Source organism: Trematomus bernacchii, unplaced genomic scaffold, assembly GCF_902827165.1.
Source record: "Trematomus bernacchii unplaced genomic scaffold, fTreBer1.1, whole genome shotgun sequence".
NCBI lineage: Eukaryota > Metazoa > Chordata > Actinopteri > Perciformes > Nototheniidae > Trematomus > Trematomus bernacchii.
This window is the reverse complement of record NW_022987840.1, coordinates 4845458-4867040: the sequence shown is the minus strand read 5'-3', so window position 1 is coordinate 4867040 and position 21583 is coordinate 4845458. Positions and strand designations below refer to the sequence as shown.

Genomic DNA, 21583 nt, shown 5'->3' with positions numbered 1-21583 from the left:
GAATGTTTATGCTTTTATGAATATGTCTTGCCTATATGTTTACTTAGGTAAGAACTTGAATGCAGGGTTTTTACTACAGTTTGGTAAATGGTATTACTTTCTTTTAAGTAACATTTCTAAGTATTTCTTGTTTAATGTTTACTGACTGAGTTTTGGAAACTTAGAAAGATGTATTTGAAACATTTGCGAAGCCACAAGTCATCCACTATCACAACAGTATTACAATTAGCTTCTTCTTCTGTACATCTGGATTTATTTTACTCATGAACAGATACAATTAAAAAAGTGATTTGTGGTTTTCATTGTCCCCATTAACTGTACTGCAGTGCAGTTTCCTTACAGGATCCACAGGGGGCAGTATGGTCCTGACTTTCGAATGAAGACCAACCCATTTTTCACTATATTTGATATAAAGCAAGCCTAAAAACAAAAAAGAAAGCTGATTGGTTGATTAGGTGTGGTTTGAAAGCTGATCGATTGATTAGGTGTGGTTTGAAAGCTGATTGATTGATTAGGTGTGTTTTGAAAGCAAAAATTCACATGGGAGCTAATATTTTTGACCAACCCATTTTTCACTATATTTGATATAAAGCAAGCCTAAAAACTTATTTTATTTTCCAAAATGTACCAAAAGCTGCTATATAGCACTGGTGAATGTTTGATTATATCAAGTTTTATCAATGCTGGAAACATTGGGAAGAATTTCAGGAAAATGTTCCATAACTCCTGGGGGGCTAATAAGCAGACCGCTAACATCCTCAAGGCTCAGCAATGACAAAAACTAGCAGCTTCAGTGAAAAGTACACAACACTTTAATAGACCAACAAAAACATAAAGAAATCTGAATAAATGGTCCAGGTTACATTGGTAGAGTATGTCAAATTCCAAGATATGAGAGAAATTGGCACATTAAGAGTAGGCACATGAGTTCTTATAGTAAACAGGCTGCCTGCTTTGTTACATACATTAGATATTTTATACAATTAAACATCCTTCTGTTTCATGGAATGTACATTTTTGAGGAACAAATGTCATTAAAGTTGTATTTATAAGTCTCATTCGCTTTGCCATCTATGACAAAAAGCCACTGTATGTGTAGCTTTTTGTTTGCTAAGCTGTCGATTATCCTTTTCCTAATGTTGCAAGTGTTTTATTAGTATCATTTCCGAGGTACATAGGCACAGAACTAATGTATGTCTATCTATGATAAGACAATATCAAACACAGATACATTTTTAAATATGTTGTTTGTGTTAAAGGAACAAATGGTTTGTAGAACACATGTTGATATAGAACTCAAAAGTATATACAAAGTATATTTTATCATTGATTTAGATCGCCATCATTTTGAACAATATCCAGTCAAACCAATAACTGCAGATATGTGACCTTGGTTTAAAACTTTGCATTTAGAAAATGTGTGAAAGTATAAAATTGTGTTGATAGTGTAAAACAACTAAGCAGATCTCCAGCCAAAAATGTACCAAAAGTGGTCCAGGAAAAGTTACACCGTAAACACTGACACTGTTGAGCGAAAAGCTCTTAATATTAGTTACAGTTTGGGAAACATGTTTTATTTAATTCTTGCTGAGAGTTGGTTGAGTAGATTGATACCACAAGCTTAGCTTAGTTACTGTCAGTATAAAGACTGGAAACAGAGAGAAACAGCTAGTCTGGGTCTGACAATCCAAAATCCTCCAATCAGTACCTCAATAATTAATGTCTAGTTTGTTCTTTTTAATAGATGTGTACAAAATCAAGATGTAAAAACAAAAAAGGTGTGGTTTTTTTGAAAGGTCACGTGCAGGACTTTTTCTTGAGTGAGGGCAGGGACGTCCTGGAGTCACTGAGGGGTCAAAGGGTACCAGCGTCACTCACAATTGAATATAAAGCGCTCTACATGAGCCCTTTGCCCTTTTATATTGAATAAACTCTGAACTCAGAGTGTATAATGAGCGCATTATATAGGGCTCAAAAAACATGCCACAAAAAACATGTGTAGCGATTGCAGACAATCCCACAATGCAATGTATCCTATTTTACCTACAACTTCTGTTGTGCTACAATCATTTTGCTGATTTGAATTGATTGATCACTTAAACAGTTTTGTAGTAACTATGTCGTTTCTATGGTGACTGAGAGCTCAATGCACAGCATATTAGGAAAACATGTGCAAATAGATAGTTAACAAGCAAATTAAGAAACCCCTTTACAACTCAAAACTACAAATTGCACAATATTTATAATACAATAATATCTGCAATACCTTCTTAATCATACCATCATTCAATATATTTTAGCTAATTTCCAACACTAAATTCAATAACTTCATAAACCTCAAACTATCATGTGCATGTGTTTCCTTTATTAGCAGTACATTCTGCTCTCAGGTCCATCTTCAGCTTATTTAGTTTTGTTCAAAGCTAAGCAGTTTTCTGTATTTACTATTTCCCTATATCAAGTCGGCATATATATATACACACATATTTGTGATTTTTGTTAATGTAAGATATGAACATTCAACTCTGAGAAAAAACGTTTTTGCTTTTAAACTGTTCCCTTTTGTGCAGATTAATCTGCTCGTTTTCTTCAAACATGTTTAGAGAGTTAGTCCAGAGCTTTCTTTTTACACGTGTACAACCAACAAGTAGGCGTTTTAAATCCATTTGTTTACTAATTTGCTACGCTAAAGCTAAAGCCGTTGTTACTTAATGAGGTAAAAATTAATCCATGTGATAACTCATGCAAATATAAATACAGTAGAAACCTGTGTGATTTCCAGTGGTTATGAGGTGTCTGTCAGAAGGGGTTAAAAGAATGAAAATGTGATACAAATTCATACATTACTGCATCATTCTCTTTTCCCTCTTTGAAGCACACATTAGCTCTTCGTTCATCAGCGTAGTCGTTAGTGGAACAACTGAATCTCTTCTTCAGACAAACACAAGTGGAGCGTTTGCAAACCGATCTGTGAAACTGAGGTAAGACACTTATAACCACCTGGACTGCATCTGTAGTTTATATTGTTAGCGTTTTCTCTGGGAGGGAGTACGGGAGCCAATGTTCTCGCAGTGACTTCAGAGTAAGAAGTCATGTACTGAGAGCAGTCGGTGTGTGTGTGTGCTGGCTGGTGTTCGGCTCCTCTCTGCTCTCCTCACAGCTTTTCTCCAGATCCTCCAGCATCTCCTCGATCAGAGGCGGCATGGAGCCCGGGATCTCCAGCTTTAAAGTCACCACCCTCTCAGCGCCTGTGGAAATGGAAATGTTTTTTTTACATAGCACACATACTGACAGATACTTTTGTGCAGTTGAAGGGTTACCACTTCTAGGTTTTTCCTGCTGTGTTAACATGTTGGCTCTTTATCATGTGATAAACCAATATGGATGCGCCTGCTGCTGTGGTTTGAATTGAGTAATTTTGTCTTTTAGACTGTGACCCCTCACTCCATGAAACACATGCCCTTTCTAGTAAACAAACAACCTGCACTGTGCTTGCACATCTTCCCCCCTTCACCTATATTGAAATCTCCTTCATGAATCTGCTAGCCTTTGCTTGGCAGTTAGTTGAGAACAGCCTATCAGAGAACAGCGGCTCCTTTTATAAAGACAATATTTTAATCACGTTGTCGTATTGTTGGATAAAGCGCCATTACGCTGACGACACAGGTTGCTGATGTCGGCCCCTCTGGAATTAGCATGAATGTGTCATAATGATACATTTATTTTTAGCATCGAATCAAAACTCTTTATGACCCTAAACTGGGCCAGACCAGCAAAACAGTGTAGTGACTCAAATATACTACCATCGCAGATCTTAGTATTTAAGTTATTACTGTGTATCATTGAAATCATATGAGACGAAGAAATAATGATCATTTAGCAGTGCAATGCTGACCTTTGGCGCTGATGCTGCGCAGGTCTGTGATCTTCATGAGGGCTTTAGGGAACATCAGGGGCATGCTGGGCCGCCGTTTACGGGAGTAAATCTTCAGCGCCTCCAGCAGCGGCTCCTGCAGCACCTCCACCTTAGACGGCTCCTCCAGATCCTGTCGGTCTGTTCAGACAAACAGGAAAGACAGATAGATACAATAGCTTACATGTATTCCTTTTCTCTGTAGGAGCTAGGCTGTATTCTCCTCTGAGCTTCAGTACCTCCAGAGACGAGACAGATGGCGCTGAGAAGGCCGCTCTCCGTGTCGTCCATCTGCAGGGGCAGCAGCTGGCCCGCAAACGTGAAAACCTGATCTGTCAGCGGTCCAAATCCAGCGTTATGGATCTGAGTGCGGGTCAGGGTCAGCCCGTCGGAGAAGGTCATGGTGTCCTGGCCCGGAGTGTAGCGGGTACAAATCCTCAGGATCTGAATGGAAGAAGGTAAGAGCAAGAAAGAGGAAGGAAAGAAGAAAAACTGATTATATAAATGTGTATGTGGAACAAGTATCAGGTAGCAATGCATTGATCGCTATGAGGAAACATGACAGGTATTGTGATGAGACAGGCTTCAAAGGCTTTAAAAAACATTCAAATGACTTCTAGCTTGGAGTCATGTTTGCTTCTGCATCACATTCATTTGTATATTTTTTCCAGGATTAATAGCAAATCAAATCAGCGAACAGCAGATGAATTTCAGCGGCTATGCTCCACCCAGCAGATGTCACCTTGACAAATACACAATTTCTTAATCTGTTTGTTTTAGAAAATAATGTTTGAGCCCTTTTCAACCACTGAAAAAGAACTATGCTTGTGTATCTAATTTATTTTGTATATGGTTTAATTTTAAATAAAGTTTTACTTAAACAGAAATAAAACAAGTCTTCAAGACTCCACCTAACAACCTTTGTTAGCATATTCCTGTTTTTTGTCTTCAGATTGTGTATTAATCAGTCATTCGAGAAGGTTCCTAATTCAGGCATGGCCATTCAAACATAAAACATAGCTCAATTCATGAATTTGTATTACTGTGCAACGCCCCTGATAAATAACATTAAATACAAATCATGGAAGCATGCATGGCACACTGGATATTTTGTGTTTTGTTGCAGGATGACTTATTCTGTGTTTACAGTGATGCACGGTGCCAGGGACAGAGTTACACACATGTAGAGCAAACGAGGAGAACATGAGAAGTGCCAGAATGAAACATTTGTGAAAATGAAACTCTGCAGAGCTAGAGATGCTACATGGTAGGGCTGTGCAATTAATCGTATTTTAATCGCAATTACGATTTTGGCCTGCCACAATTACGAAAACAACATAATCGAAAAAAACAATTATTTTGCTTTGCTTGGTTGTGACAGTGACAACATATTTGATCTAATTTATTTTGGTCTCATTTATTTGTATTTATCATATTTATATATGTTTAGTAGCTTGGGGAAGTGCGCTCCAAAATATTTGTTGATCTTGTTTATTGGTATTTATTATTTTGATATTATTTATTTAAATGTATCATTTAATTTATTTATTTTTGTATTGGTTTTTCCGTTGAATTATACGTTCAGGGTAATTAACAGTTAAAAATATACTGTTCAAATTATTATTTGTATTTGTTTTAAAGTTCAATAAATTGATTTTTTCAAAGTCAATGAATAATCGTATTTAATAATCGTGATATCAATTATTGACCCAAATAATCGTGATTATGATTTTTGCCATAATCGCACAGCCCTACTACATGGAATTCCCCCGATGCTGAAAGTCAGTGTCAGAGTAAAAGATCAGGGCGGTGGTGAGGGTGACAAAGCGAATAAGCAGTGCATAATGGAGGGAGGATAAGAAGGAATGAAACATGTGACACAGTCTCAAGGGCCGCAGTCTGCCAGATGGCCTGTCAGTCTGTGTTTGGCATGTCAGCTGATGCCTCAAGTCATAATCCACAGAAGGTGTAAAGGAGCAGAAGGAGCTGTGTATATGTGAACATGTAACAGAAAGTGCAATTCAGGTCACTCAGTTCAAGCACATCTTTTGTGGGTGTGAGTTAAACAAAACTATGAACAGCTCTCTGTTATAGGAAGTTATTGTTAGGTGTACCAGGATGTCCAGGCATGCAGTTTTTAGCAGAGTGATCTGGTCAGCGATGGTCAGGCCGGTGAATCCAGGCACTCGCTTGGCAAACTCCACCACCTTGATGATGCACTTGGTGGCGAGCTCGCTGAACTTGTCCCACAGCCCGAGGTCCAGCTGGATCCTGTGGTCGCAGCTGGAGTTCTGGATTAACGACAAAAAAATATGTTTGTTGTTAAAGGGAAGATGTAGGATTCAGGAACCCAGCTTAAAGGCGTTAAAAGACATGATGTTAATAGAAATATAATTCCAAATGACTTGCAATACATGCTGTTTTCATTGCTTGATAATGGTATGTGCCAGCAACATCCTTAACATAAACATAGTAATTTCAAATATTGTAAAAAATGAATACAATGAATGAAATGACATACAATTTAAAAAAAATTGTTTAACTAACCTCTACACGTGGTTTTACAGATAAGAAATCATTTTGAGGGATTTATTATAGCCATTTAGCATTTGACAAGAGTCAGAGCTATACTGATATACTGACGTTTTTTAATCCTTCTGTACTTCCTGTTTTCACGTCCAACGTTCTCTCAGTTCTACGGAATTGTCGAACCACAAACATGTGATGTGAAAACCATTCATTTATTTGTAAAGAGGGCACACCCAGACACATTATACCAGATGGATCACTGTGTTGTGCAACGGCAGGGAGTTGTGTGTTTTTCTCATGAAGCGAGGTGGGGTAATTCCTGTTGTGTGACCCAGTTTGCATGAACATTGTGATTTGTTTTGTGCTTATTGTTCCATGAAATATGTTATGCTTTAAAATACATATTGCATGAGACCAAACATGTCCTTACGCAAATACTGACTAACACAATTTGACTTTTGGGGCGGCTTAGAACAATGCCGCAAAGTTCTGATTATTTAGAGCCTATTTTAGTCAGTGATGCTGAACAAGCCAGAATGGGAAATTTGTCAACAGGAAAAAATAAATTCAACATGACAAGAAAACATTTGCCAACATTGCCATTTGTGTTTAAATGGAGGAACTCTTTCAAGGCAATCAACTTCTTCTCAACTATATTCTATCTTAAATACATTGTGTTTATTTTCTTTAATATTAATACCAAACTACATTCCTCTTTTAGGGTAACCTAAGACTATTTTTTTGAAAATGACTGACTCATAGAATAAAGTGTTGTGAAATCTTCTGTCAAAAATGAACTACCATACTTAGACTTGATAATCCTTAAAATGCCTACCTTAATTTAAGATCCACTGGACTGCGAGGACATCTTTGATATTTTCCCTTTCTGCAAATTACATTTGTTACAGTCAGGTCTTGTGTCTTGACTCACTGTGGTGTATTTCCCCAGCTGGCAGAGAGAGGGGAAGGTCTCTCTGTGAGCTCTGCAGATCTTCTCCACGATCAGGCCGAGCTCCGCCGTCAGCTCGTACGTCTCCATGATGGTCATCTTCACCGCCTCCTTCTTCCCCTTCCGGGTGCTCCTGTCGTTTCTCACTGCTGAGGAAAAGAACCACGCAGATTATAAGACATTTAAAAAATAACTAAAAGGCATAATAACAGTTCAAACAATGGTACTTTATTTTACACTGATGAATGATATTCAACCCTTTCCAAAACACTTCTTCTTTAAGAGAAAAACATTGTTGAAAGTAATGACAAAAAGTGATATGCACAACATTTGTAAAAAATACATATAAACATCATGTGAAATAATGTAAAAAGATAGAAGTATTTAATCGCTCACAGTAGAGTGAAAAATGTCCATCTCAGTTTCTCAAGTCCAGGGCGATGTCTTAATGTGTTGTCTTGTATATAAAATATAAAAAAGTGAAAGGAAGGAAATCTCCAAATGTAACAATCTGAAAACAGCATTTCTTGCCATTTGTGTTTCATTTTCCAAACAATGAATCCATTGTCTATTGTTAAGGCCATCTTTATTTTCCTGTCCATCAACTAATTGATTTATTCAACTCATCATTGCATCATCTATATTTTATAGAGACAACACGTTTCTGTAAATTATACTGAATTGCTTTTATGCTGCCAAATGTTGACCTAAAATATGGCAGGACACTAAATAACAACTGTGTCAAAGAACACACCAAATAACATATATTAAGTATGTCAAAAAGTGTAGATAAAAGCTGTAAATCTTTCTAAAGATCACATTTACATTGTCAATGGGTCCTTTAAGTACGAAGGATAACAGTCTTGCCAGACCAGGTTGTGTGAATTTAGTGGAATGTGTAAATAGGACGAGGATTAATTTAGGCTTTACAGGGTTAAAGCCTCTAGACATGACTGTCAACAGTGTTCAGCGAAACTGAAAAATCAGCTGGCAGTAAACTGTGTGGATTAAGGGTTTCTCCAGGGAGCATGTGAAGCAGGCAAACACAGCTTAACCAGGTTAGTCTTTCATAACCACTCCACTAACGGTGTGAACACGTTTCAGCGAGTCCCGATGACTCGGCTCAGGCAGCCACACACATGTCAGAGATCTCAGGATTATGCAACACCTCCGTCTCTGCCTCCCTCGCCACCTCCGTCTCTTCATCTCCAAATGCCCTACATTCAGTCATCATTGTGTAAACACTCCAAGAGCGATCACATTACACACTGGCTGTAGACCGAAGCAGTTACATAGCATCCACCTGCCTGCTACATGTGATGTATTTATGTAACGTGAGTGTGGAGCGGCAACAACAGACAATGTGGATGGGAGGATCCTCCACTGCTGCCCTATCGCTGCCTTCCCCCACATAACACACTCTGTTATCTAGGTCGATTACTTTGTTTCTTTGTGTGCTCGAGGCACTGCTGGTGCTCGAGTTATTTAAAAATGAATACTTGAAAAGGTCTTTTCAAATTCTAAATCAATATTCCAATGCTGAGAAGATTTGTGTAAAGTCTCTATTTATTCTGTTTTAATCCAGTATTAAAGATTAGGCTTGTTTTATAGAATCAGTATCATATTATTTGTAAAATAAGATTTCAGTATGGTCTGTGCAGGCTTGTTTCCTACTCGTGTTATCCAAACATCTGAAGTAGATTTACAGTGTTTTTAAGTAGAGTGCAAATGTATACAAAAAGAAGATAAATGGTATAATTTCCAAAATAAGAAGGCTGATAAAGGTGCTTGATTTTAAAAAGAATGTATTAGTTGGTGTCCAAAAAGGTAAGAGTATTGATATGTGAGATAATAGGCTGCAATCTTTGATTGAAATTGGCAAATTAACCTTTTAAGATTTTCTTTTACCCTATCTAACAATAGCAAATGTATTTAATCATTTAACCAGGTTGCAGTAGCTGGATTTTGGCTTTACCACCGTAACAGAATACATCGACAGGCTGTGAGTGAGACGGTAACAAGATCATTGTCTAATGAAAAATTAATCCTGTTTTATACACTATACAGCAGCATTCATCAGCAGATTGCAGCATATCCTGCCAAATGTGTACATTTATATAAATAAAAATAAATATACAATGTAAGTCTAGTGGAATTTACTGGTGTTACCTCAGTGAAATATTTTAATTGATAAATAATCCAGGCATTATCTCAAAATGGCCTTAATCAGCCTGATAACATTGTGTCATCATTTATTTATCTCACATTGACTTTGGTATCTGAACACTCAGAGTTGAAAGTGCTAAGAGAGATTTCAGTGAGTTAATCAAGCTGTGATAGTGGGGGGTGAAGGGTCGGTGGGGAGAATATACACCCTATAGTGTACTGTACATCTCAAAATGTAGGTGAATCAGCCTCTAAAGCGACATCCTCTGAAAACAGATCAGCTGATATTTGTCACACCACACTAAGAGATGGATGTTGTAAACGTTAGTCGGTAAAAGTAAGATGTGTGTGTAGATTGTAATTTAGATAGCTAGATTGATTCAAGAGGCCCTATTATGCTTATTTTTCCCTCTCCTGTAGTGTGTTAAATAGGCTGCAAAGGCCATCATCCCAAAGTTTGTTCCCACAACCGTATTTTTCATAGTCTTATATTTCAACAGTTTTACGACAAACTGTGACTTTTTTGACATGGAAATTATTATTTAAGATTGACAAACATCATATGTGTAATTCGTGGCACAATTCAAACGGGATCGAAAGATAATCTTTCTCTCTCCATTGACTTCAATACAAACTTTTTCCGAAATAAGGTCCCATGAGTCCCACCGGAAGGGGAGGGACTTCGCCTCTCTATTGGCTAGCGCTTCAAACCATTGACCGTGATTGGCTAAGGGGCGGGACATCTCTAAGCAAATGACCAAACACAACAGAGCCGGCCAGCTAACCAATCAGAGCAGACTGGGGTTTCAGACAGAGGGTGAACATCGGTCCTGCAGCACAGGCAGTATGAGATAACAAAAACACTTTTTGAACATTAAAGCAGGTTAACATGTCACAGTCGAGGCACAACATACAATTATGGAACCTGAAAATTAGCATAATAGGCCCCTGTTGAGGATCTGTTGAGCCCCACGGCAAAAACGCAACATCTGCAAGAAACAGCGTCTGAGGGCTTCTTAACATTTAACAAACTATGAATGTGTCATACCCACTTAACGGGAAGAAACTCAGCTAACTGACGATATGAACCATTTTTACCGAAACAAAACACAACTCTAACGCCGAGCCTCTGAATTAGCCCTGAGCGAAAAAATTCTAACGCACTTAGCAAATACTTTATTACTTATCGGATCTGCACAAACAAGATATCTGATTAATGCTGAGATTCCACAGATTCTAGAGGTGTAAGTACCAAAACTTGCGGCAGCTCAGGCAAACCCAGACAACACACAGCGCAGCTTACTGAGCCAAAACGGCAAATATGTCTTGCCTTTGCTGTTTTTCTAATCAAAAGTCGTGTTCAATGGCATTAAAACGAGATAAACGCTGCTGAAGGTTAATCCAATGTTTCCGTGTCACTTTGAAATGATTACTGATAATCCATCATTCCATTTTTGTCAAAAACTGAGATTTCATATTAGCTGCTATGAGAGCTACAACCCACCTTCCGGTTTTGGGAAAACTGAGTGCGCATCACTCTGACTCCTCAATGGAAATGTTTAGATGGATTTAGGAACCTCCCCTCGATTCTTTTGGCTCTAACGTCTCAAAAGAGATGTCAATCATCAAAATCGACCGAGGGTGGCCAGAGATATGGCAAATGCACCCCAATGACCCCAGAAGTGGTTTTTATTTTGCTAAACCTCTCTATAAAAGGTAAAATGTCACTTGTTTTGCATCAATCTTGATACAGGGTACTTATTATATGTCATAGTTTGGATTCCTAAAGCTTTTAGTCTACCATCCCATCATTCAAGGGTAGTTTTCACTATAAGTCATGTTTTTCTTTTTGGACGGACACTATAATTTACATTTTTTTACTATGTTCAATCTGAATTTACTTTAAAATAAAAAAATTCTATATTAATTCTGACTTTTCTACATCCAACTCACAGGTTTATCATTGCTTTGAGAAAAAAGATTATTAATTTACCCCTTTTAGAAGTGAAGATATAATCATTTGTTCTGGGAATGTCATTTTCGAGCCTGAGACCTGAAAAACAGGCTTGGGGCTTAACAGGTTCAAAGGTGTGTATTCGGATCATCGCTATTTTTGTCTGTACAGATAAATATGTATTTCTTGCACATGAATCAGGTTTTTACCATGCAACTGCTATATGCGAAGACACAAGTGATAAACCTGAGTTGATCATTTACATTTGTGACTGACTGACCTTAGAGTCACCTCTATTATCTTCTTCACTCTGATCAATGACATCTACTATCCATTGTCCACTATCTACTATCTACCCTGTCCTTGAAGGAGTCATTTGTACTGAATGTATTCACATTTTGTAAGACAAGATAAATCCTTCTTGTGTTTTCTGCATGAGAGGGGGTCAAGGAGGATGTGTCCTTCTGAGTGGATCAGACACTTACACTCCTTGGACATTCCCGCTGCAAAGCACCTCTGCAGCCGACAGTACTGACAGCGGTTCCTGGTGATCTTGTTGATGATGCAGTTTCGGTCTCGATGGCAGGTGTACACCATGTTCTTCTGCACGCTGCGGCGGAAGAAGCCCTGCAGAGTAAACAACGAGTAAAGAGAAGATATAAATGATTAAGTGCATAGAGTATGAGAAAACTGCTGGGATAATTTATTTCCTGACAAAACAGGAAAAAATGCATTTATACTTTATACTGTGACTCTGGGGACCAGAATACATCGTGTGATAATAAGTAAAATATTTATATTTTAATGTATTATATATTTTAAGAAACCTCTAGAAGGATTTTATTGTAATTCTATCTCAACAAATTGGGACTAGACATTTCTGTTAAATGTGAAGCATGATTTGTTTTAAATTTAAATAAATAGTCACAGACTAAATCTTAAAATGTTTCAAAAATAACACCTACAAACTACATAAATACAAATAAAGAATAACCAATTCACCATAGTGTGTAAATGTTGTCTCGAGATCACTGTTAATGTAATGCTGACTGCTCACACACATTTTGTTATCCGGACTAAGTTCAGGCCCTGTAATTGTTTTGGTGTTTTTTCAGAGCAAATACAGCAATCAATACTTTCCTGGTAAATTTAGGATTTTAAAATCTAAACAGATTAAAACAAATATTGAACTGTAACCTAGAATATTTGTTGAGCTTGGTTATGGACAGAAAAAGAGGAAATGCAGATGATGTTATCCACAACTTTTTCAATTGTACGCGTAGTCAACATTAGCTCTCTTCATTAGCATATTAGCATAATATAAAAGCAGGTTAGCTAACATTGGCAAGTTAAAATACAGGACATCTGGGGCATACCACTTAGATGCAGATGCCCTGAAGAGGGATTACCCTTCCTGGTCAGCTCACTCTCATTGGCTATTGAGGGTTTCTTATCAATATTACATCTCTGTTTCTGTTCACAATACACGATTTAAAAATCAGGGAGACTCCAGTGCGGTCTGTAAAATTAGGATTATGTCTGTAAACCCCTCATACTGCAGGATCATTTGAGCAGATAATCTGTTCAGACCAGCCTCAAATCAGTAACACCCCAACGATTGTGGGGAGGTGCCAGTCATTTGCAAAATCTGACCCATTATCCTTCAGTGTGGGGCCACTACAATGCAACTGAAGATAATAAAACGTGCATTTCATTAAATTCAACATGTTTCATCCCAAAATGATACAACAGCTTGATTAAGATAATGAAACACATTTGAAAAAAGAGAAAACAGTGATTTATCTTTGTAATTGAAGATGTATGTGAACCTGAACATGTTACCTTGCAGCCCTCGCAGGCGCTGACGCCATAATGGTAGCCTGAGGATTTGTCTTGACACACAAAGCAGGGCTTGTAAGTGCGAGGGGGCGGCGGGGGGGGAGGCCGGGCTGGCAAACAGGTCATCTGAACTGGAGCTGGAGCTATGGCTTCCAACGGCTGCAAACACAATATGACAACATACAATTAATAGATATGCAAAGAAATGTAAATGTTTAGTGTGAAGCTCGCTGAGGTTAGACTAGCCACCGCAAATATCCATAGAAATCAAATGGTAGCTTACTGCGAACTGTAACCTGCAGCTCCCCGGTGTGACTTTCTAGAGAGAGGTTTTCTCTACACTAACATCAGGTCAAAGTTCCACCAATATGAATTTTAACAAAACATATTTCATAATGCGTTCAACACGACTGAGCACGTTCATGCTTTTACTGAGCTAATGGCATTTTCTGTATATTTCAGGTAAATAAAAGTGCATTTTTCAGGTAAATAAAAGTGCATTTGGCCAAAATATAGGAAAGCTTTCTTAAAGATTATCTCACTATCTCTTTTTGGGAAAATCTAAAAGAGACAAGGTAAATAATCACAATTAAACACACACATGAAAAAAGAATCAGCTGAGTTTTTGGTAATCCAAAGCATGTTAGGCCAAAAAGATAATCAAATGGTATGTGATCACTTTTGTATAATGGACTACAGCCACTAGCAGATCTAAGTGGTGCTTGAGACTTTGTCTTACTTCTAAAAAGCAAGCATTGTGCCAAGACTACACACTTAGTCAGTGCCTGCCCTCCACAGTCTTTATCATACGCAACAGAAAAATAACTCCTCACCCCTAGTCAAAAAATGTAGCTACAAATAGTTGTCATTGTATGTAACTCAATTTACATATAATGAAACATGCAATCAGGCAGAAAAGCTGGAGATCAACAGTCTTTGAAACATCACAGGGTGACCGAGTTGAGTCATCTTAGGTTGTTTATTGAGTGTATTCAATGTAGAACTTGCTCTCCATAACATACACAGCTGCACCTTTTGTAGCACAGCTTTAACCTCAATGTTTCCAGTTGAATGTTTCATTTCACAACAGACCGGTGCACCCTCCCACTTTAAAACCACTTTTGAGAGGAGAATTGCTCCAGTCTGAGGGGCTCGCTCAGCCGCCCCGCTGGCTCCCTGATCACCTCCACCACTGACAGAAAACGAAGAAAGCCGTTTTGAAAAGGGGGACAAAACGAGAAAAATTGCTCATCTACATCCACTCAAACCCGTGGCCTCTGATTGAACCTGGAATCAGCGGGTCAATCGAGGACACCCCCATCAGCCCGAGCGCTCTCCCAGCCCAAAACAATGCAGGAGCATGCCACAAGCCCAGCTGACTGATGAGAGGGAGGGAGAAGAAACAGAAAGTGTGTGTGTGTGGGGGGCTGTGTGAGTAATTTGGTTAGGGGGGAAGGGAGAAAGGTTGCCCCCATCCCAATTTAGCTGGTGTTATTTGATGGAAGTGACAATGCATTGTGTGAGTCAAACATTAAATCCACAAAAAAATGTTGCAACAGGGAGTAAATAGTTTGAAGCCTCAAAGATAAGGACATGGCAACATCAGTTCAAGTTGAGTAAAAGCTTTTTTGGAGATGCTTCATACTGCTGAATGTGTTATGTGGTTAAACTACTATTTAGACAGAGGCTCTTTTTGTCTTGTTTAGCCTTCCTGTGCGTCTCGCTTACTACAACCTTCATAAATCAAAATTCAATACAAAAATGTCCTGTTGCAGCCTTAACAACTTATTAACTTATTTTCTTGATTGTTCTCTTATTCTTCGATTCTATAAATAGTTGTGAAACTTGCTCATTATAACTTCTTTAGAGCCCCAAGTGCTTCTTTAAATTGCTTGCATGTCTAACCAACAATCCAAAACCTAAAGACGTTTCATTTAATGTCATGTCTGACAAAACAAGCGTAAAATCTTCAAATCTTCATGTTTGAGCAGAATTAAGTACATTTTGTGGTATTTTTGCTTGAGGTAACAAAAGTGATAACACCTTTTTTAAATGCCAAATTAATGTATTAAACAAATCAATGCAGCTTTAGGTTATTTGTGAATGTATATTATTCATGCATTTCTCCCTGGCATTTGAAACATTTAAATACAAAATGTGTTATAAATTTAAAAAACGAATTTACATTTCGTTGTTTTGTACTTCGAGATGCATAAGCAGTATGTCTGTATGTTTCGTTTAGGAGGTCCAAAGAGATACAATTATTTTGATTATTCATTATTATTTCACAAATGTTAAGAGTTAAGGCAAATAACTGAATTTACATAGCAGAACCTTTTACTTCTTTCATAAATCAGTCAATCTAGTAATGTCACATATAACCGGCATATATCAGTCAAAAGGGGCATTGTTCTGCAGAACAAGTACAGTTTGCTTCTTTTACTTCTGTTCAATACATTTTTAATGCAGAATTTATAATGAAGGACTTTTAATGTTGTTTTTGTTTTGGCATTTGTTGTCCTGCGACTGAAGTAAAGGAAATAGTATTTCTTCCAACCACTGGCAGCAGTCTGGCTCTCCTCTGACCTCCTGAGCCGGTGACCGTCCAGTGAACTCACATTGACCCAAAACTGACCGGCCCGTCCCAAACACAGACCACCACAACGTCACGATCTGCTCCGTGCACAGCACCCTGTTTACTGCTGAGTTTACTCCTGCCAGAGAAACTCCCCATAAAAACTCACACTTTATAGGTTGTTTAACTTATACTTTAACTTCCCCTCTTTGGCACAAATAATCAGTGTGTAAAGCAATAAATAAATAGGTTGTAAAACAATATAATGTTGTTGTTCTACTATGAAGACATATCTTCTTTTATTGCATCTGTGTTTTAACTGTATCTAACTTATTTGCAATGGATGCCGACATGGTTGTAGTTATTCAAATAACATTAATAAACACACCATTTATTATTTCTGCTTAAATTGTTAAATAGGGGGTTGAAATAAAATATTAAAGTAAAAGGTAAGGACCTTCATACATGATTAGAGGAAACACTAACATTTCCAGTACAAACTCAAGCATTCATAAATTGTTGGAGAAAATGTGATATGTGGGCAGCAAGACACAAAAGAGGTCATGAATCAAATAAATACTTTATTAAACTTACTTTCTTATAATTTTGTTTGATTTGTACTTGTTTTTGAGGCGATTTATGGTCTTGCAGCTCCTGTGTGTCAATTGAGATTGCTTCAAAAGTAAACCTAAATTCTACCTTAACTTTTAGCCTTTATTTGGATTAAAAGTATATTTGTTCATTTAAATGTTGCTTTATGGCCATCATTTAATTATTTAACTATTCCTTGCATTGCATAATTGCTGCAATTTGATGTATCCCCTCTTATGTCTATTACTTGTCATCGTATATTATCTATTTGACAGTTTTTTTAATTTATTTTTACAATATCATTATTTTTTGTATTTTTTGTGTGCATTACTTTTAATGAATTGCAATACCTTGTATGTAATGTGCCATACAGAGACTGCAGTAGATTTATCTATGTCTGTATGTAAGCTATATAAGATCAGTGCAGCCTGATGTTTTTAATTGCTATTCCAATGGGGAACACTATTGTTATAAATAAATATCCATATGCAACCCAGCTAGACTGATTACCAAAATGTAACATTTGTATGATCCATATACCTGTTGATAATATGTTTTGGATTTGCAGCTTTTTTTACATTTGTACACTTAACCACTTTGTACTGCAACTACTGCAGAATGTTCCCTGACCTTTAATGTAAATAACAGACCACAGTCACATAATCACTTGAATATTCAGTGGAAAATGAATAGATGCAGGACAAATATGTAGTTATTGATGAAGTCTTATAAAGAGTAAACGTATGTATGTGTGGCAAAAATAATAGCACTGTAATAGCATTTTTGAGGGCTCAAAATATAGGGGCAAGCACACATTGTGCAAACCCTCCTGTGAACCCAAACCCAAATATATGAAAACAGATTTTGGTCAACATTGCAAAAAAAATGGGACATAGTAACATGATATTTTAAGAGGCCATATATTCAGCAACACATCACGGTTTTAAATGTTGACATCAGTTTTCACCTACATTGGGAGCACCGGTGCTGCTGCCAGTCCGCCTCGATCAGCTCCGGGAAGAAGGCTGCCAAATCCGGCTCCTGCTCCTGCAGCATGCACGATGCAGGGCTGGGGGTGGAGGAGGTGTACAAGTCCATGATTTCTCCGGGACCGAAAGCTTGAAATTCCACATAGTCAAACATGATCTGATTTCAGTCTCCTCGACGATCCGCGTGGAAATGTTGTCCGCATGTGCAATCCTAAGCAGCAGCGCGGGTTTTTTCCTTTCCTATTTGGAGTTCGATGCAAACGTTGTTTTAAGAGTAAAACATGCCTGTGTTGCATTCAAAGGGGCGTGTGAGCGCTCAGAAACAATACCTATATTTCCCACACACGGCCAGAAAGTGTTTGCATGTTGTACCGGAGAACGCATCCAGATCTGGCGGCTGTTTAGCATAACAAAGTTAGTCCCGGGACTTCTTTCCTCTTATCTCTTTTTCTTTATTGACGAATGTCTCAACTCAACCTGCTTCATACTAGTTATGTCAGAGCGAGCGATGGTGTTACCTAATGTATGCGAGTGAACTCTCCATGAACCTCCTCCGCTGCTGCTGACCTTCAAATGACCCAGCCGCTGTCTGACATCACCAGGCGGCTGGAAACTAGTACTTTGAAGTCCTGTACTCAAGTAAAAGTATCACTACTGTAGTAGGATCTTACCTCCATCAGAAATGCACGTTAAAAGTATCACATTGTATGCATAAGAAACAGAAATATCATATTTTTGTTCGATGTAGTCTTTGTTGTAAAAAATGTGGCGACTACATTACCCAGAATGCAACATGACTGTCGACGGTTAAAAATTCGGTGTGTTATGCCAGTAGCAAACATTGAAATATTGTTTATAACTAACCATAATATCAAAATTGAGTGTAGAAATGTATTTACCCCACGTTTTGAATATCTTATTTATATAATTGAATTCAGTGTTAACGTACTGGATAGTAAATGTAAATTCAAGTAAGTAAGTAAGCCCCCATTTCACTGGATTTTTATGTAAATATATAGACTATAATTAACACTCCAAGCCTTTAAACACTCAAAAAGTAATACAACTGTCAAACTGTTCTGCAAGATATTTTAAGAACAATAAGGTATGTGTTTCTGTCTTAAGTTTTTTTTTAAATATTTGTACATGTTTTATCTAATGAACCTTTTTTTCATTAAAGTGAAATCTTAAACAACCATTTCCATAAAATGCTCTAAATCATTTATTGTTAGTGTTAAATTATTAACAGCTGGTCTATGCTTAACATCAATGATGATTTCTGATGCTTTCAGATAAATGATGACATGTACATCTACATATTGAGCAAATCATAAAGTATACATATTTCTTATCTTTTCTATGATAACATATGCTACTTTCAACCTCAAGAGTGGTTTTCCTCTGAGTTTCTGAGAAATGTACATTTTGTAAAGATTAGAAAGGGAGTTTTTCCAATCTACGTAGTAGATTATGAGCTGTTGGATGTATACGCCTTAAATGTATGAGATGATATCATCCCTCTTCAGTTTAAATTTCAGATGAGTATTATTTGATATTTACAAATGACTCTGTAAAACATATATACAAAATGTTAAAACATATTTAAAAATATTAAACAATAAATGAAGTAGCCTACTCTTTCTCACCCAAATGCAGTAAGTAGTATAATTACAGTGGAGAACATTCAGGCTTTTAGCTCTGGATTCATGTTTTGCCATAAAGGGACGCTTGTCTGTTTTAAATAAAGGGCATCAAAGCAGATTAACACTGATGTTCCAGTATTGGCATTTCATGATTGAAACCATGTGGCCTTTTACAAAATCAATACTTTTTAGGCTCTGTTTCTCTTCATTTACATCCACTTCCATTCCTGATCCTTGACTTTAAGTGAGAAATATTTGCAGCTTGGAGGATCCATGATTAAATCTACTGGGAGATAAAGTAGGTCAGCTGCAAGATGGGTTGGTGGGTGGGGGGAAGGAAATCTGTTCCACTTACAAATAATAGACCTAATTTACCGCATTCATCAACTGAAAATGACTGAAAACAACTTCCCTGCCCTAAAAAGCTTAAACAAGACAGAAAAACACAGAATAATTTAATACATTGTCTAAAAAGTATGAATTAAAACGAGACCGAGTGTTGGAGCCGGGTGGTGCAAAAGAAGAAAGCTATTTTGTAAGAAAATATAAATACACTTGATCTCTTTCAATGCCACTGCTAACCCCATTGAGGCATGGAGGCAGCACAGATCCAATGTTAAAGGAGGCTAATTACTCCCAGTATCTCCCACACTCCAGGGAGGCGAGGTCATCCAGAGGACAGGCATGTGAAACATTCCTGCAGCCTGCTGCTGGACCTCCCTCCCAGCTCAGTCTTCCCCTGTCCTCCTTTCTCCTCCTTCATCCATCCTCCCCCGGCTCCTCATCCTCCTCCTTCTCCTCCTCCTCTTCCCTCGGTCCCATTTAGAATGGCTTACATTTTGTTGTTGTTGCTGGCTCTCTATCTTGATCGTTCTTTTGAGGGTTCACTCTGTCACTTGTTTGCATTTTTTGGTAAAGGTTCATATATTCAGCCATTCATCAATAATTGTTTGTGACTGAAGGTCAGGATTGAGGATTAGGATGTGAGGCTGTGCTTAGGCAGAGTTTTGCTTTGAAGTACTGCTAATGTCAGAAAGCTGATGTGCTCACAATGACAATGCTAACTGACAATTAATCAGGTGTAATGATGGGTTGTACCAAAAGTACCTCTTAATTATTATGATCGAACTCCATTTGGATTAGCAGCAGAAGTGGCAGATCTGAGAGATGTATTAAGTCTGACTGAAATTGGGGTTTTATTTACTTGTTTTTTGTATTGTTTTTACGTCATGTATGAGAGTGTTCAGTCTGTGGCTTTAAGGTTTTATTATCTCGTGTTTCACATTTTTTTATTTCCTGTCAGTTTTTTCTAATTGTGTTTATGCTGTTTTAATATATTAATTGATGAACAGCACTTTTGTCAAATCTGTTGTTTTTAAATGTACAATAGAAATAAAGTTAGATTGGATTGGATTGACTGCCCTGTATACCGTATACGCTCTTATGATTAATAGCTATTCAGTCGTCATTCATGACACTTTTTGTCTTTTGAAATTAAATATATATTATTTGAAACCACTCAAGCATGTAAGCATTGTTGACGTTGAAAATGGGTACATTTCACATTTTGAAATGCCTACTTTTAAATTTGAAGCATCGGTAGCTTTTACCTTTTTTTGGTACTGACATTAGGAACTGTTATGGTTGACAGTAGTTCTGGCATTAGTTTTGTCATAGTGGACCTGTCACAACAAGTTGGACAGTTTGGAAGTGCACACTTTGATCCATTGATGGCACCAGATGAACAATTAGAGGATGTCAAAAGTCACAAGGATTTATCCAACAAGGACCATAAATGCCTGTACCAAGTTGCGTACTAATTATACTTTAGTTGTGAAGATATTGGAACAAACCTTCTTCTGCATTTTCAGAAGATTTTATGGCAATTGATTCAGTATAATGTAATAAAATGTACCATAATACATTACAAATATTACCCTAACTCTAAAACATTAAGAAATGTTCACTTTATAGTATCATTGTTATTTTTGAAGTTTCCGTTCTGATGTGTTCAAAGTCCTCAAGGAAACTACCCCAAAACACAAAACCCCACAATCACAAACCACATCTTGGGTTTGTTAAAGCTGTAAACTCCTTTTCAGCTGTTCCCCCTTTTTGTGCATTTCCCAGCATTTTGTCTAAATATGGCGTTACACCAAATGGTGAGAAGGAACAGAAAGACCTACTACCTAACAGCCATCCTTTTGATTCTTTACAACCAGTTGTAAACCTTCACTTGGAGCCTGGCATATATGGAGGGGTTATTTACTAGTGCAATATATCTCTTTATTTTCACTGACACACAAACAGCATTGGGATGACAAGGACTGAACAGGTTTAAAATGACTCTCAGTAAGTCAAACTCCTCTTTGAAGTGTTCTAAAGGATGTCATCTGGCCTATTAAACAACTGAAAATCAAGACAACTCTTGCTGA

The 21583-nt window shown here is 37.5% G+C and overlaps 1 pseudogene; it reads right to left on the bottom strand.

The window, feature by feature from the left end:
• Positions 1-789: 789 nt before the first annotated feature.
• LOC117500554 lies at positions 790-18028 on the bottom strand (annotated as a pseudogene).
• Between the last annotated feature and the right edge of the window lie 3555 nt (positions 18029-21583).